This window comes from Chiloscyllium plagiosum, unplaced genomic scaffold, assembly GCF_037043375.1.
Source record: "Chiloscyllium plagiosum isolate Xiang-an unplaced genomic scaffold, Cpla_swu_hap1 HiC_scaffold_7, whole genome shotgun sequence".
In the NCBI taxonomy this organism is placed as follows: domain Eukaryota; kingdom Metazoa; phylum Chordata; class Chondrichthyes; order Orectolobiformes; family Hemiscylliidae; genus Chiloscyllium; species Chiloscyllium plagiosum.
The window spans coordinates 35,439,142-35,457,528 of NW_028270145.1; the positions used below are offsets into that span (position 1 = coordinate 35,439,142).

Consider the following 18,387-nt stretch of genomic DNA (forward strand, 5'->3'; position numbering starts at 1 on the left):
CCGGGTGCTCCGGTTTCCTCCCACAGTCCAAAAATTTGCAGGTTAAGTGAATTGGCCATGCTAAATTGCCCGTGGTTTTAGGTGAAAGGGTAAATGTAGGGGACTGGGTCTGGGTGGGTTGCTCTTCGGAGGGTCGGTGTGGACTTGTTGGGCCGAAGGGCCTGTTTCCATGCTGTAAGTAATCTAATCTAAATGACAATGAGTGTTCTCTGTCAGCGACTTCTAACTTCAGCTTGAGTGTACTGCTGAGACCCCAAGCATCATTGTAAACCATTAAATGTTAATAAAAAGGAGATAGGTACAATTCATAGGGATAAAACGATGTAAGAATATGTGGAGAAAGTAGGAACATTGGATGATTAGCCATGATCATATTGAAGTCTCAAAGGCTGACTGGCTTTCACCTGGTCTGATTTTATCATTTTTATCACTATCTTTTTCCGAGATGCCCATCCCTTAAACCTCACAGGTTTCATACAGCCCCAGGCTGCAGGGATATGCCTACATCTGCCGACCTGTCTCCCTTCCAACTCCCCTCTGAGAATCCAGTTGCAGAGGGCTGAGCAGAAATCTAGGTCTCGGAGTTTGGAAATTAAATTGATTCAAAGTACTGTGCTGACCCCGGAATCCGAACGCCCTATTGTTCAAACAAATTGGAATCCGAACAATTATTTTGAGAAAAGTTTGCCTTAAAATCCGAACACATTTTCAGAATCCGAACACCATGTACCGTTCAGGTCGCACATTGTTTGTTCAGTTCGTCCCGGGAAGTAGTCGTGAAAGCATTTCTTATGTGTCCATCACTAGTTTACCTCGTGTTTTGACCTTGATTTGTGCTTTTTTTAAAATTATCACCCTTGTGCATTCACCATGGCACCCAAGAAGAGCAGTGAAGCAGTAAACCATCTCCCTCCTTCCTCCTCTCTAGCTTCCACATGCACCGTTAGCACTCCTCACGAAGGTAAATGAAGTTATTTTCATGTTAGTACATTTATTTCTTGTTTTTATTATTATTACTTGATATTTAGGTCATTTACTCAACTTATTTTACCTTAACCATGTGTATTTGCAGTTAAAAGTATCTTGAAAATGTTCTTTTTTGGGTCCAGAAACGGATTAATTCACTTTCCATTATTTTTTATGGGGAAAATAGTTTCGGAATTTAAACATTTTGCAATCGGAACAGCCTCCTGGAATGAATTAAAGTCGAATTCCGAGGCACCACTGTAGAGGCAGAGTTGTAGGCAATGAGTAGGAGCCTGATGTAGGTATGCTTGTTATCCAGATGTTCCAGGGATGAAAGTGGGGCCAGGGAGATGGCCGTGGACCTGCTCAGATGATAGGTGAATTGCAAGGGATCAAGGCAGACTGGGAGTTGACATGATCCATGACTAGCCTCTCAGAGCACTTCATTATTATGGAAGTCGGAGCCACTGGGTGGTAGTCATTGAGGCACGCTGCATGATTTGTTTTTGCTACCGGATGGTGGTGGTCTGCTTGAAGGAAGTGGGGATTTAAGATTGTAGTAAGGAGACATTAAAGATGTCAGCGAATTCTCCTGTCAGTTGGTACGTACAGGATCTGAGTGCACAGTCAGGGACTCCATCTGGGCCAGTTACTTTCTGTGGGTTCATTCTCAAGAAGGCCAATCTGATGTCTGCAGCAGTGACTGAGGGAACTGGTGCATCCAAGGCTGTCAGGGCAGGTCACACCGTATGCTCTGAATTCCATGTTGGATTTTACCAATTGCTAATTTGGAAAAGTCTGGTAAGATCAGAATCTGAATATTAATAAGCAAGTCGGCCTGTTAATGAGGACCTTAATGATCTTTAGTGCTTGCCAATTGGCAAGTTGCTTCTGCTCAGCATTGCTTTCATCACCCCACTTGTGAAAAGCATGAAAGATGGAGCAAGATAATCTGAATGTCAAGATGGGCCTTACTGGACTTCTCATATCTCATCATAGCCTATGTTGCTGAGATCATTATAAGGTTCTGCCCAGCATGTTGTTTGGCTGTAAATGGCATGTTTTCCTTCTTAGACATCTCTGCAGCCTTTGACGTAGTTGATCACAAATCCGTTTCAGTGCCTTTCCCAACATTGTCTGGTTCAGCTCAGGGAACTAGCCTCACTTGGTTCTATTCATACCAGTCCAAATGCAGCTCACTCTGTGCTCTCTCCTCACAAGGAACTTTCCTCGACTCTCTCTCTTTGCTGATTTACCCCTTTCCTGCACTTCACCATCAGTTGCCATGTTTTTAGTTGTCTAATCTGGAATTTTTCACTGAATACGTCACAGCTACACTTCGTCCTTTTTCAATCTTAAGGATTGGCCAATCCTTTGCTTATCCTCCTAATGGCTCCTTCAGCTCAGTGTTCAATTCTTCTTTACCCCTAGACATTTCTTAGGCATTAAACAGGCTGTAACTTATTGCTTAAAGATGGTTACAAGATTTATGCTTACATGTAATCATGAAAAATGAAATAGAGTGAGCAACACAAATGTTTAACATACTGTTAACTTACATATATGGTGAAAACCACAACGTTTCTGAATTTATAAGAACACTTGCTAGAATGTTTTCACTGACTCTATGACCAACTTAAAACCAACAGTTCTCTGCATGGATTACTGATTGAGCATCTCGAACACAGAAAGCAGATGTTTGCCACAGGATAATAGGTACTGAGGACATGACAGATATCTCAGACCAAAAGGCTTTTGAACAATGAGCTGTCCATCAAATTCAAAGGCACAGTGCAGCATCTTAAACATTGACTCACTTGTTGAGCAAATGTTTATATCATGTCGAAACCTCGCACACCTACTCATGACTTGATGAAGTGTAACTAGATTAACTGCAGTTTACAGTCTCTGTATCTCGTGCAATCTAAAATGAAAGACCTTCACCAAAATCCTTCCCACAATGGTTTGTGATCTTCAGGACTTAACCATTTTAACACCACACCAAGCGACCACTTTATTTAATAAAGGGCTCGTCATTAAAAAGTACATATATAATTCGGATAGAATAACAACTGAAGTAGGTGGAGCTTTGCATCCATCTCATTCCTGTCGAAAATAATTACGCTGTTTCCTACCCAGGCCAAGTCACTCTGTTTATGTTACTAGTCCGATTGACAGCAGTGCGAACATTGTCCTTTTGTACTATTTAGATGTTAACAGTGCAATCTGAATGCTTTGCATTATTATTACCATTTCATGGAATAAGAAAAGTATCCCAGATACCCAACTCCAGATGCAGGAGCATTTCTCAAATATAGAAGGAGACTCCCTGGAGGTCAACGAAAATCCTCAAAGTATCACTGACAATACCAAGTGTTACTGTCAACTCTTGGGGTCCCTGAACTGTGGCTGTCTAAAATGGAGAAGGGGTTATTGTCATGAACGATGACATTTACAAGATAGTTTTAACTTCAAATGTACGATTCCTTTGACTCACTAAGCCAGAGAATTTGGGATGAACACCTCAGCTCAAGGAAATGCCTTTGAGATCAACTTGCTATGGGGAGAGAAATTCAAACAGAAATCCATGTAAGACTTGGGTGCCAATTTGACACTGTTTCACTCACAGATAAAAGACAGCAGTTGTTTGAAATCCAGAGGCAAGAGGTCGGTGCAGTGGCAAACGGAATGAACTATTTTGTGCTACTAGCCAAATGTTAGTGACAGTTTGGTTTCTGTTCAAAAGAAAGAGATCAAAACAGACAGGAGACTTGAAGATTTAAGGATGGAGAGTCGTCCAGGTGTATCTTGCTTGTGGCGATCATATTTGGAAAAACACAAGTTAAATAGTTATGATTTGCTGAGAACATTGAAAGTTCTGACATCGTGTGTGGGGATCAGAGAACTCACTGGAGAACTGGGAGTGACTGGTATACTTTTCCTGTAATACTAGATACCTGTCAGACATGTGGATCATAACAATTGGTATCATAAGATATATTTCAGTTGTATTAGTTAATTCATTCAAAGCTTCCTTTTTCTTTATTAGTATCAGTTACAAGTGAATTGATGTTTGAGCTTTGTTGATCTTAGTTTGTTTGCTACAGTGAAATTTTGCCCACTGGTTTATTCCCATTGCTTTTTTGGCAAATGTTTAACATAAATTGGGATCATAACATCATTTAAAAAGCCACTGAGAACATTGACAGACTTCATCAGGAACACAAACTGATAAAGTCAAGGCACTGGTGTGGGTACACAAACGTCCAAATAAGCCATTTGCACAAACCTGCAAGAACTATTTGCCTTGCATGTGACAACATCTACAGATCTTACATTGGACTTATCAGCCCCCTTGGAATCCCCCAAACTGGAGTAGAAGCAAGTTATTCTTGATTCTGAGGTCTACCTCGGAAAAGGAGGTACTAAAGCAGTCCATGCCCAAATGCAGCTAAATCTGGACAATAACTGATCTTGGGTGAATAATATTAAGTATATTTGCGTCACACAAGTTCCAGGCAATGGCCATCTCCAATAAGAGAGCATCTAACCATTATCCTTTGATACTCATGATTTGGAGATGCCGGTATCCTTTGATACTCAGTGGCATTACCATCACTGAATCTCCCACTATCAATATCTTGGGGGTTACCACTGACCAGAAACTAAACTGGGCTGGACACATAAATGCAGTGGCTATGAGAGCAGGTCAGAGTCAAGGAATCTTGCAGTGAAGAGCTCACCTCTTGATTCCCCAAAGCTTGTCCACCATCTAAAAAGCACAAGTCTGGAATATGAAAGAATAGCCCCTTTTTTGCTTGGAAGATTGCAGTGCCAGCAACACTTAAGAAACTTAACACCATCCAGGTTAAAGTAACCCATTTTTTGACACTACATCCATAAAGATTCACTCCTTCTACCACTGTGTACTATCTGCAAGATGCACTATAAAAATTCACCATGGCTTCTCACATAGCACTTTCCACATCCACAACCACTGTCAACTAGAAGGAAAAGGGAAGCAGATACATGGGAATACCATCATTTGCAAAGTCCTCTCTAAACACTCACCATCCTGACTTGGAAATATATCGCCATTCCTTCAGTGTTCCTAGAACAAAATCCTGGATTTCCCTCTTTAATGGCATTGTGGGTCTATCTACAGCACATGGACTGCAGTGGCTCAAGATAGCAGCTCATCAAGAACTCCCCAAGGGCAACCAAGACTGAGCAAGAAATGCTGGCCCAACTTGCAATGCCATTACTATTTTTTTTTAATTCACAAATATAAGACTAATGTGTGGCTACTCCCAACTGACGAAGGAGAGAAACTAAAAATCCATTGGAACATTTTGTGTTTATGAAAAGAAAACTTTTGTTTATTAGTTGTACAATATTGGGGCAAAAGGCATTTGACTGGATCCGGTGGTTATCAGAGAGAAGACATGTTATGGAAGATCTTGAAACAGATTGAATTGGAGACAGTGACACTACATTATTGCTAACAAAAATTACCATCAGGTGTCTTTTTATTGCAATGCTTTGAATTGAAAGCTGAGTGGGAGTAAGCAATTTACTTTTGGATGAATAATCATCTTGTATTTAGTCCTTTGTTAGCACAGACCTGAATATTGCTGAAAAACACACATTTTATCAAAACATTTCATCTCTAATCCATCAGAATATTTTTCAAAAATACCAATTCAAGGGAAAAACCAGCATTTATTCTGCATGAGAGCACTGCTTGTTGGCAAGTGGACTCCGATTGGTAGAGGTATTCTCAAGAAGAATGAATCCGCTGTCATGATAATTGACAGTTAGCAGCCAGGCTTTGTTAAATTTTAAAACAAGCAGGTTGAATCCGATTGGTCAAGGCATTGCCCTGAACTAACAGATAGCTGTCACCATGTTGTTGAGTTGAAACAAGTGTAGTGTGTTTACATGTTCTTTCAGTCTGCAAAGAGTAGGGCCCTGTGTGTTAAATCATGTAGTTTCTAGAGCACACAAGTGTGTCACACTGTGAGTCCAACTGGCAATCCTAAATTGGTTGGCTGTGTAATTCCTCACACGTTCAGGATTATCCAGCAAATGCTGTCCAATTCAGGATTCACAAATAACATTAGTCACTTGTGAGTTTTGCAAGCGCATGTTTGTCAGTTAGGCAGTTTCTTCTTTATTGCAAACAATTGAAAGGACATGCTATTTGACACGATCCACCATTTTTGTGACATACAGCCTTCATACCTCATATTACACTGGCACTGAAATTCATAGAACACATTATTTGTTTATATCTTCTAGGGTAATACGAGGTAGACTCGGCAATTTTGAGGTCCAAGAGTGACTGCTTTAGGGCCTTCCTAGAATTTGTGCGATGTGTGTGGAGAAATGGTCCAATCAAGGGTGCCATTATCCTGCAGGATTTATTTGATGTGTGCTCTTTCAGCATCAAGCTTGCATGGTGAACAAATAGCTCAGGTCCTATTTACAAGGGGAAAATCAAACAAGATTTTCTCCATGTCAACACATTTTTTTGCCCTCACTGAATCTTCCCACGTTTCTCAAGGTGTGGGAAAATTACATCTGTAGACTTGACATGAATGATGAGATGAGCAATGTGATAAGTGCATTTAATTATTTTTTAAAGCAATGAATCAAATAAATGATGTAATCAGAAGGAGGATAACTTGAGATGGATTGCATCCATACATTTAAAAGAATATAGGAAAGAGATAACAAAGGCATTGTTTCTCATTCGTAATAATTTGTTAGAAAAAGATATAGTGTCACAGAGAACTAGCAGATATCTAATGTAATTCCTTAATTTAAGAAAGAATAGATCATATCAGGAGAATTATAGACTGGTCAACTTCACATTAGTCATAGAATACAATGAAGAAATCTTTGCTAAAGGGGAGAATGGAAGTATATCTGGAAACAAGAAATACAACAATAGATAATTAGCATGGCTTTCAAGAGGGAAATCTTGGATGACCAACCTTATTCAGTTTTGAGGAGGTAACAGAGAGTAGACAATGCTAATGCAGGAAATGTTAGTTGTCTGGATTTTCAAAAATGCATTGGTAAGTGCCTGTAATAGACTAATGAACAGATCAACAACTGTGGAGTCAGACAAAGTGTGCCTGAATGGATTGCTAATTGATTTTAAGACAAAAAAAATGGAGTTGGAGTAAGTGATCACTTTTAAGACTGGTAGTAGTTAGGAAGTGATGTTCCAAAATGATCAGTGCTAGGACTGTTCCTGTTCACAACCTGCATATTTACGTTACGTACACAAACTGACTATATGATTGGAATTTTGGAATTAAAACAATTTATCAATTTGTGCATGGCACAACATTGAGGAACCAACATTTAAGGGGACAGCAAAAAAATGAAGGATCACTAATAAATTTGCAGAATAGATATATAATTAGCATATTAATTTCAACACATAAATGTGAGGTAGTATATTTTAGTAGGAAGAACAGGGAGTCACTTATTCATTGGTAGATCACTTAATAGTAGCAAGGTACAAGTCTAGGGAGGGTAGAGGAACAAGGGATCTCTGAGTGCAACTATATCAATTACCAAAAGTTACACCGCAGGTTTGCAAGGAGACAAAAAGCAAACCAAGCACACAGCTTTCTTTCTAGAGGGTTAGAATCAAAAAGGAAGCAGGAATGCTGGACATGCATTGAACATTGGTTAGATCAAACCTAGAGTACCGAGTACAGAGTTACTTCAGTCCCAAGCCAGTTGATGAAGTATGAAGCTAGACACAATTTTTTCTTTATAATAGATTCATATATAGAATCCAACATTACATACATCTACTTGAGAATTACTGCAACAGGGTCCCAGTCTCCATTTGCTCATCCTGACATGCTACTAGAATGCCACTTCTCGGAGTTAACAGCTACTTGGAAAAGTTTTAGGGGAGGGGATAGTATTTTTTCTCTTTCTGCTAATGTAAATTAAGAAGGGAGCATGTGCTAGCACTGATATGTCACTGTGAAGCAGGTTTGTTTCCACTACTATCTGAATAATGTGTTAAATTAACAAAGATTGAATGACAAGAAAGGTTAAAGCCATACACAGGGTAGGGAAAGCCATACACAGGAGTAGCTCAAAAATTGTCATAGGCCTACACCAAAACGTTCTTCGTAAATCTTTGGATGGAAATGCCAATATCAAATTGCAAGAAACAGAACTATGGAGAAAAAAAATCAAAGTTTTAAATGTGAACAAGAGACCGATTTTGTCTTGACTATCAGAGGTGGAAATCTATGTGATTTATTTGCAATATTTCACTCACTCAGTACAATGTTAGTAACTTGAAATGTTACCATCAAAACAAGACACAAAAACTTCCCTTCTGACTTTTTTAAATTCACTCATGGGATGTAGGAATTGCTGCCTGGGTCATCCCTAGTTCCCCTTGAGAAGGTAGTGGTGAGCTGCCCTTGGGACTATCTTCCCAAGTTAGTGTAGTTTGAAATTTTAACACACAGATGGCCCAAAGAGCATGAAATACAACTTCCTTCTTCTACTGGCATCTAATACTGGCATCTTCATGTCGTGGAACATTATAGTACTAACTTGGAAAGCATCAATTTTATATAAACATAATGGTTGGATTCAAGATGCTTTTGATAGATGAAGATTGGACACCATAAAGTGCAAACTGATGTATATTTGGTGGCTCAGTGGTTAGTATTTCTTCCTCACAGGGTCCTGGGTTCAATGCCAGCCTTGGGTGACTAAGTGGAGTTGGCATATTCTCCATGTCTGTATGAGTTTCTGCCAAGTGCTCTGATTTCCTCCCACAGCCCAAAGATGTGGAAGTCAGGTGGATGGGTCATGCTAAATTGCCTATAGTGTCCAGGGATGTGTAGGCTAGGTGGATTAGCTGTGGTAAATTCAGGGGTAGGGGCTGAGTATGTTCATCAGAGGGTTGGTGCAGATTTAATGAGCTGAATGGCCTCTTTCTGCACGGTAGAGATTCTAACTATTTAGACTACACAAGCAGAAATGGTTTAGCAGGACTTCACTAGCACTTTCTGAACTCAGATCCCAGCACTATGTGGCCTGGGATCGCTGTTGATATAATTGGTCTATTAGAATGTGAAAGTTTGACTCACAACTCCAGACAACACAAATTTTAGTTCAAAAGTCGATGCTTTATTTCTGGGTAACTGGTGAGGAATTCTGGGTGACAAGAAAGGAGTCTCATAGCCTTCGTGTGGTGGCACCCCTCGATGAATCTCTGCTCTACACACGCAAGCAGTGTATTTTATATTGTATTTGGGTATGAGTAATACAGAAGTCTACAAGTGACATGGCTGATTGCTATTACATTGTTTAAGATAGGTAATTACAATTTTACAATGCCCGGTGATTGCTGACTTCCTGTCACAAATAGCGAATGGTTTGCAGGAACTGGTTATCATATTTTTCACAATCGTATGTTAATGGATAAGGGTTTAGACAGTCAGATTTTGCTTTGTTCTTATTGTTGGTCTTCATATGCCCTTGTTAATAGGTAAGGGTAGGATGACAATGGGAACAGGAGGCAGTTAATAAGGTTATGACCAAGGCTACCAGTCTTGTCCAGGGAGAACAAACACCTTTGCCTGGGGCTGAAAGTAAAATCCACATACATGGCTCCAGACCATTTTGCAGTTTGGAGATAGCAGCCATGCCCCCACTGTGATTTCCAGTCTCACTCTGTCAGAGGACAGGCACACAATTGAAGCTGCAGTGAGTCACTTTAAGAGGGGATCTTTAACCCTCAAATTCCCAATGCCCTATCATAAGCCAGTGAAAATAAAATGGTTTTCTTTTGTGGTTCTCAAACTTCATCAAGAATATAGCTAATACTTTTATAGATGATAAATGTCATCTGTCTAAGTAAGAAAACTGAGTTCCTTTGTACTGCCTTGACAACATATTAGCTTGATTTTCAGACTTTTATTCAGACTGGAGACTCACAAAGCCTCTCAATCTCTAGTGGTGTTTAGCCCTGATAAATGCCATCTGACCTAAGGGATATTGCTTTTAAAATAATAGTATTGTGAACTTAATTTAAGAAAACATATTAACATATTAAATACATGCAAACAGAACAATTAATCTGGATTTATAAATTGTGGTATATATGGTTATTGAAGTTAATACAAAACTTAAAGATATATAAATACTTACATGAGTACATGTTCTTCAATATGTATAGCTTCTAAACTATTTGCACTGCCATTTTTGTTATTAGTATTTCTTTACAAAAGTGTGCGCAACAGTAATAAAAAGTTGCTTGGAAAGGGTATCTGTGTCTTGCTGCTATTACATATCTGAGGATTATTATGTGGTGTTCTAAAATTCAAAATGTTTGGTCTCCCCAGGTTTCTAAAAAAGTATGAACACACAAACTAGGTATCTGAGTAAGTGAAGCCATGAAATCAAGCAAATACAAAAATGCAAAACAAGTCTTCCTTCCCAGTTTCTGATCCCAGATCCATTTTCCCCATTGACATAAAGAGAAAAAAATGCATTTGGTAACTTTCTATGCTCTTCTTCACATCTGTCTGAATTTAGACAGTAGAAGGGTCAAGGACTAAATTGGCATTTAATTTTTATAGGGAATGAGATGTAATCCTAGAAACCTGCTAACAGTCTCTCCACATGAATGTAAGAAGTGTCAAATGTAGTTTTATTGATTGGTTAAGACTATATTTACTGGAATTTGGAAGAATGAAGGGGAATCTCACAGAATCCTATCAAATTCTAACAGGACTAGACAAGTGAAATGCAGGAAAAATGTTCCTGATCACCAGAGAATCCAAAACCAGGGGTCACAGGATTGAGATAGGAGAAATTCCTTCATCCAGACAGTGGTGAGCCTATGGGATTCTCTGCCACAGAAAGCAGTTGAGGCCAAAACAAAGTTTTCAAGAAGAGTTAAGGTATAGTTCTTAAGTCTAAAGGGATCAAAGGGTATGGGACAAAGGTTGGAACCCGTTACTGAGTTAGATGATCAGCCATGATCATATTGGATGGTGAATTAAGCTTGAAGTGTCAAATGGCCACCTCTTATTTCTAACTTTAATGTTTCAGTGTACTTATGTTTCAAACTACTGGCAGTCATCCAATGTGCTTTTGTCAGTTCTCAAGTGGACATCATTTTGAGACAGCCGGGGTGTTTCCACTTGTTTACTGCTGAATTGTGACTTTGGCGGAAGCCCAATTTTTGACCATTCATTCAACCTATCTATATCCCCTTACAGATTCCTTCACAACTTGCCCATGCACCTATTTTTGTATCATCAGCAATTTTAGGTACACTACACTCTATTCCCTCCTTCAAGTCACTAATATAGATAATATGTAATTGAGGCCCGAGAACTAATAGGTGTGGCACTCCACAAGTTACATCTTTCCAACCACAAAAAGACCAATTAATCCTGATTTATATCTTCTGTCTGATAACAAGTCCTCAATTCATGCTAGTACATTACCTCAATACTGTCAACTCCTATTTTGGACGATTACTTTTCTGTGGCACTGTCTTCTGAAAATCAAATACACTATGTCTAACAGTTCCCCCTTATTAATTCTGCTTGTTATATCCTCAAAACAGAGTTGAAACTTTATTGCTGGAACAGCACAGCAGGTCAGGCAGCTTCCAGGGAACAGGAGATTCGACGTTTCGGGCACAGGCTCTTCTTGGAAGAAGGGCCTGTGCCCGAAACGTCGAATCTCCTGTTCCCTGGATGCTGCCTGACCTGCTGTGCTGTTCCAGCAATAAAGTTTCAACTTTGATCTCCAGCATCTGCAGACCTCACTTTCTCCTCGAAGATATCCTCAAAACACTCAAAGTAATTTTAAAAATAGTTTCCCGTTTATAAAACCATATTAATTCTGTTCGAATGTGTTAAGCTTTACTAAATGTCTAGCTATTGCTTCCTTAGTAATGCTTCCTAGTATTTTCCAAAGACAGATGTTAAGCTAATTGGTCTATAGTTTGCTGCTTTCTATCATGCTCCCCCCTTGAAGTGGGGTGTCACATTTATGGTCTTTCAATCCGCTCGAATTCTCCTGGAAACCAATGATTTCTAGAATATTTACTCCAGTGCCTCTATTGTTCCTGCAGCCACTTCATTTAAAACATTTGGATGTTGACTATCAGGTTCTGGTAACTTGCCTGCATTTCATCCCAGTAATTTGCCAATTCCTTGTCCCTTGTGAAAAAGACTGGTATAAGATTTTTCCTCCCATTAACACCTTGCTTATCTGTTATTGTCATATTTCAATAATTGCATAACATGCTCTTAAATGCCTCAATTGAACTTGCTTCCACCACATTTCAAGGCAGTACATTCCATACTTAACCAAAAGGTAAAGTCACCATAGTCCTATTGGACCATAGGGTGGCTCTTTCATTAGACAGAGACAACTAATAGTGGTTTAACCTAAGGGTTACCACTCCTCAGGCAAGACGACAAGTTGAGAAGGACAGTCCTTAATGGTAATCTCAGTCACATTGTTGGCATCAACCCGCATTAAAACTAGTCAACTGAGTAACTGACCCCCTTATCTGTGTGAATGTTTTTCCTCACTCACCTTTGCTTCTTTTGCAAAACATTTTAAAACTGTATCCTTTCATTCTCAATTCTTTTATGAGTTGGACAGTTTCTTCCTACATATTCTGAGCAGATTTCTCATGATTTTGAAAACTTTTATCAATTGGCCTCATTGCTTTTTCTCTCTTAGGAAAACAGTCCCAACTTCTCCAATCTATCCTCATAAATGAAACTTCTCATCTCTGGAGAAATTCTTGTAAACTTCTTCTACCTTCTTTGGATTTATATCCTTCTTGTAAGTGTGCTCAGCACTGTACACAATACTCAGGTTGAGGTCGAAGCAGTGACCTACGTAACTTCAACATGAGCACCCTCTTCCTGTATTCTCTGTCCTTATTAATGAAATCTAGAATACTGCACACTTCCCAGCTCTCCCTACCCATACTGACATCTTAAACGCACGTACACATCCAGATCTATCTGCTGCTGCTGCACACCCTTTAGAGTAGTACCCTTTGTTTTCTACCTACTTGCCACATCCTTTATATCTTGTATCTCTTGCCATTGAATTTCATCTGCCATTGAAAGAGGAAAGATAAAATGGAGAAAAGAAGGAAAAGTAAGAGAGAGAGAGACTGCCACAATTCATAGAACATAGAACATTACAGCACAGTACAGGCCCTTCGGCCCTTGATGTTGTGCCGACCTGTGGAACCAATCTGAAGCCTATCTAACCTACACTATTCCATTATCATCCATATGTTTATCCAATGACCATTTAAATGCCTTTAGACTTGGCAAATCTGCTACTGTTGTACACCCCTATTACTCTCTGAGTAAAGAAACTACCTCTGACATCTGTCCTAAATCTATCACCCCTATGTCCCCTCATGCTAGCCAACACTATCTGAGGAAAACGGCTCTCACTGTCCACCCTATGTCACCCTCTGATTATCTTACATGTCTCATTAAGTCACCTCTCAACCTTCTTCTCTCTAACGAAAACAGCCTCACATTTGCCACTTCTCAGCCCAGTTCTACAGCTTATCTACGTATCTCTGTAACATCCTTGAGCACTATCCACAACTCCACTGACCTTAGTGGCATCTGCAAGTTTACTAACCCAACCTCTCATGTCCTCATCTGAAAATAACAAACAGCAGTGGCCCCACAACAGATCCTTGCGGTAAACTCCTAGGAACTGAACTCCAGGATGAACAGTTCCCATCAACCACCACCCTCTGTCTTCTTTCAGGTAGCCAATTTCTGATCCAAATGGCTAAATCAACCTCAATCCCAAGCCTCTGCAATTTGTGCAATAGCCTACCATGGGGACCCTTATCAAATGCCTTACTGAAATCCATATACACCACATCGACTGTTTTACCCTCATACACCTGTTTGGCCAGCATCTCAAAGAACTCAATAAGATTTGTGAGGCACAACCTACCTTCACAAAACTGTGTTGACTATCCCAATTAATTGGGGTGGGGGCGGAGAGGTCGGGAAGAAGATTGCAGGTTAGGAAGGCGGTGCTGAATTAGATGGATTTGACTGAGACAGGGTGGGGGGAGGGGAAATGAGGAAACTGGTGAAATCCGAGTTCATCCCTTGTGGTTGGAGGGTTCCTAGCCGGAAGATGAGGCGTTCTTCCTCCAACCGTCGTTTTGTTGTGGTCTGACGATGGAGGAGTCCAAAGACCTGCATATCCTTGGTGGAGTGGGAGGGGGAATTGAAATGTTGAGCTACAGGGTGGTTGGGTTGGTTGGTCCGGGTGTCCCAGAGGTGTTCTCTGAAACGCTCCGCAAGTAGCCGGCCTGTCTCCCCAATATAGAGGAGGCCACATCGGGTGCAGAGGATGCAATAGATGATATGTGTGGAGGTGCAGGTGAATCTGTGGAGGATATGGAAATTTCCTTTGGGGCCTTGGAGGGAGGTGAGGGGGGAGGTGTGGGCGGGAGGTGTGGGCGGGAGGTGTGGGCGGGAGTTCCCTCCCCTCCCCTATCAGCATTCCGTAAAGACCACTCCCTCCGTGACTCCCTCGTCAGATCCACACCCCCCACCAAGCCAACCTCCACTCCCGGCACCTTCCCCTGCAACCGCAGGAGGTGCAAGACTTGCGCCCACACCTCCCCCTTCACCTCCCTCCAAGGCCCCAAAGGAAACTTCCATATCCGCCACAGATTCACCTGCACCTCCACACATATCATCTATTGCATCCTCTGCACCCGATGTGGCCTCCTCTATATTGGGGAGACAGGCCGGCTACTTGCGGAGCGTTTCAGAGAACACCTCTGGGACACCCGGACCAACCAACCCAACCACCCTGTAGCTCAACATTTCAATTCCCCCTCCCACTCCACCAAGGATATGCAGGTCTTTGGACTCCTCCATCGTCAGACCACAACAAAACGACGGTTGGAGGAAGAACGCCTCATCTTCCGGCTAGGAACCCTCCAACCACAAGGGATGAACTCGGATTTCACCAGTTTCCTCATTTCCCCTCCCCCCACCCTGTCTCAGTCAAATCCATCTAATTCAGCACCGCCTTCCTAACCTGCAATCTTCTTCCCGACCTCTCCGCCCCCACCCCAGTCTGACCTATCACCCTCACCTTGACCTCTTTCCACCTATCACATTCCCGACGCCCCTCCCCCAAGTCCCTCCTCCCTACCTTTTATCTTAGCCTGCTGGACAAACTTTCCTCATTCCTGAAGAAGGGCTTATGCCCGAAACGTCGACTCTCCTATTCCCTGGATGCTGCCTGACCTGCTGCGCTTTTCCAGCAACACATTTCCAGCTCTGATCTCCAGCATCTGCAGACCTCACTTTCTCCTATCCCAATTAATTAGCTAGTTAATGGCCATTTGTGCCACCTAACCACGAAGGATGGGGGTCCAACAGATAAACCATAATAGATCCAAGGGAAAGCTTTTCTTATTGTACAATCTGTGGCCCATGAAACGTCTGCCTCTACAGCTCTGATACTAATGCTTGTGTGATTTGTATGTCTGATTGCTGAGGCTTCTCTGATTGGTCTCAGTCCAGACAAAAACAACTTAGCTGGTTTTCAAGCACTCCCTAACATGGGGACATGTTCTTTGTCACCTTGCAGCCTCAGCAGCAGCCACCTTTCATGTGATCCTGCCAAGGCTGTAAACTGCCAGCCCACTAATTGGCTTGAAGCTCTGAGATGCTGTGGGGCTTCCTTGATTCCCACAAAATGTTGATTGCAAGGACAACAGAGATACAGCGACACTACATACTGCAACTTGTTGTGAATAATAAATAGCTCAGAAGATAAATGGAAGAATCCCTAAGCAAATACACTTATGCAGACAAGTTAAAATAAGAGTCTGGGACAAATGTAGTTAAGAGCTAATATGTTAACCTTGGTAATGTTTCACCATTGCCTTTAAATAAATAAAAGAAGCTAGACCCATTGTCCTGGGAAGTATTCAATTTTACAAAATCCTGCTAACCGATCAGACCTTTACCAGTGTGTGTTCATAGATAAGCCATTTAACAATCTGCAGCTGATTCTGTAATCTGTAATTCTGTTTAGACAGGCTGTAGGAGGAGAACGTATTGGAATACTTAAAACGCACAATGTGAAATCTATTGGATTGGTCCACATAATACGTACTTTGTGCATTTTCACAAAGCAAGACTCAAGATCCTGATCTATGGTCACCCCTGCGGGGAGGGGTGGATAGGCTGTAGGGCCTTCCCAAGTGCCTGCTCCTGGGCCTGGCCAAAATGATCATTAACATGGATGGGTCATTGTGCTTGACTGCCTATCCTTCTTTCACACACTTAAGTTTCCATTGAGGGGAAACATGTGATATTCATGGCATGTTGGAAGCCTTTATAAACAAATGGGCCCTGCAGGAGCTGAGGTGCATCATCATTAGGGATGATGATCTTTTAATTTTGTAACTTTTTGTTCACCTTTTATAAGTTTCTGTTAATAATTTGATTATGTTTATGTGACAATGTCCCATCAGGGGCTATTTAACCTGATTTTAGGTTTGTTTAAAAGTATGGTTATAGTGAAGTGGCAGGTGACTTTTCCCTGGGCCACTTGTTATTTTACACCAACCAAAAAATTATTTTACACTGGATGAAAATGAGAAGAGGAAGCAAGTCTTCAAAAATATCTTGAACAATCATTCTGTGAAATTCAGTGGAAAGAAGATGAGGCGTGATGAAAGATTAGGAGAAAGTGAGGACTGCAGATGCTGGAGATCAGAGTCGAGAGTGTGGTGCTGGAAAAGCACAGCAGGTCAGGCAGCATCCGAGGAGCAGAAGGATTGACATTTCAAGCAAGAGACCTTCATCAGGAATGAAAGATTGGCTATTGATTCAGTATGAACACTTTTCGCATTGGTGGCACCGACCGGCCTCATTGGTTATTTCACCAAAGACAAAAGTCAGCTTAGACTTGAAATGCTAACTCTCTCTCCATAGATGCTGCCAGAACTGCTGAGTTTCTTCAGCACTTTCTGCTTTTAATTTCACCTCTAATGCATCTGGGAACAGGGTCTTAATGTTAGTCTGTTGGTTTAAAAACAGTAAACATAGAATAGAGAAGGTCAAAAATCAACAGGCTCACTTGAAAACACCAGCTTTAGGAATGCTGCTCCTTCATCAGGTGCTAGTGTCACTGCACCTGACAAAGGGGTTGCGTCCGAAAGCTTGTGTGATTTCAAATAAACCTATTAGACTATAACCTGGTGTCATGTGACTTCTGACTTTATCCACCCCAGTCCAACACTGGCACCTCCACATGATGTGCAAATATAGTAATAGAGTAGTACCATCCAGACTCAAGAGAAGGTTGACTGGCTGAACGCTTCATGTGGATGCTGTGTATTATGGAAATTAGTAAATACTAATTACATTTCATATGTAATGTAAAGGCATTTATCTGACATACCTGGGCCGAATCAGGACTGATGTTTTGACAGTCACTCAGAGCTGGGAGAGGTAGAATTAGTCGCCTTCCTTTCCCTTGGTTCAGCTGCAGCACAAAGACAAATCTCTATTAAAAAAAATACTGTGCTAGCAACATAGAAGTAAACAGCCAGCAGTTTATTTTGTTTCCATGGTTAACTTGGCTTACCTTTCAGGTTTTTAAATAAAGCAGATCTTGTAATTGTGCCAAATCCAAATGAAAACTTTGATTGCAAACTACAAACCACAGTGCTCTGAATTCCACCCAACACAATGTAGTTTCAAAGGCTGGGTAAAGTCATTCCTGGAATGTCAGAAGTGAACTATTGCAGATAGTGGCTCACCCGTCTTGGCAGATTCTTTGTTCTAAACTTTCGTTGAGTTCAGCAAAACTGTTAACTGTTTCTGTAGCTTGGTTTTCCAGACAATTAGTTACCAATTAAATGACATAGTGCTAATGGTTTCTGCACTGAAGGGATCACGGAATTGCCAGATGAGGAGCATGGCCAGTCAGAGATAATTCGAGGGGACTGTAAATTTAAATTGTTAACCCTTTCACTCAATTACATTCATGACTTTTCCCCATTTGCATTCTCTTCAGGAGCTGTGGGGCTAATATCAAACACACATGAGATCAAGGATTGTACTTGATCAGGCTTTGCAGTGTAATTGCAAAAGCATTGTTGTATACAGTGTATTCAACTCTCAGACAGCACTGATGGGATGAATCGTGAGATCTCAATTCATGGTCAGTTTCTTTGGATAATCAAAGATTCTGTACAGTGGCACCAGATCACCTCATCTTGGTAAGTCTCAGCAAAGTGAGTTCTAGTTCTGTAAAATATTATTGTAAATTCCATTTTTCACTCCACATAAACTGTCAGGT

At 40.9% G+C, this 18,387-nt stretch overlaps 1 protein-coding gene across 1 annotated transcript in view; it reads right to left on the reverse strand.

Annotated features, from left to right (window-relative positions):
- The window catches only part of LOC122551443 (uncharacterized), a 144,201-nt gene extending 126,453 nt beyond the window's left edge, over positions 1 to 17,748 (reverse strand). Inside the window, exons 1-2 of the mRNA XM_087988612.1 lie at positions 17,671 to 17,748; positions 17,485 to 17,568 (exon numbers count right to left, since the gene is read on the reverse strand). The gene's annotated coding sequence lies outside the window, so the exon portion shown is untranslated. The remainder of the gene's footprint in view (positions 1 to 17,484; positions 17,569 to 17,670) is intronic.
- Between the last annotated feature and the right edge of the window lie 639 nt (positions 17,749 to 18,387).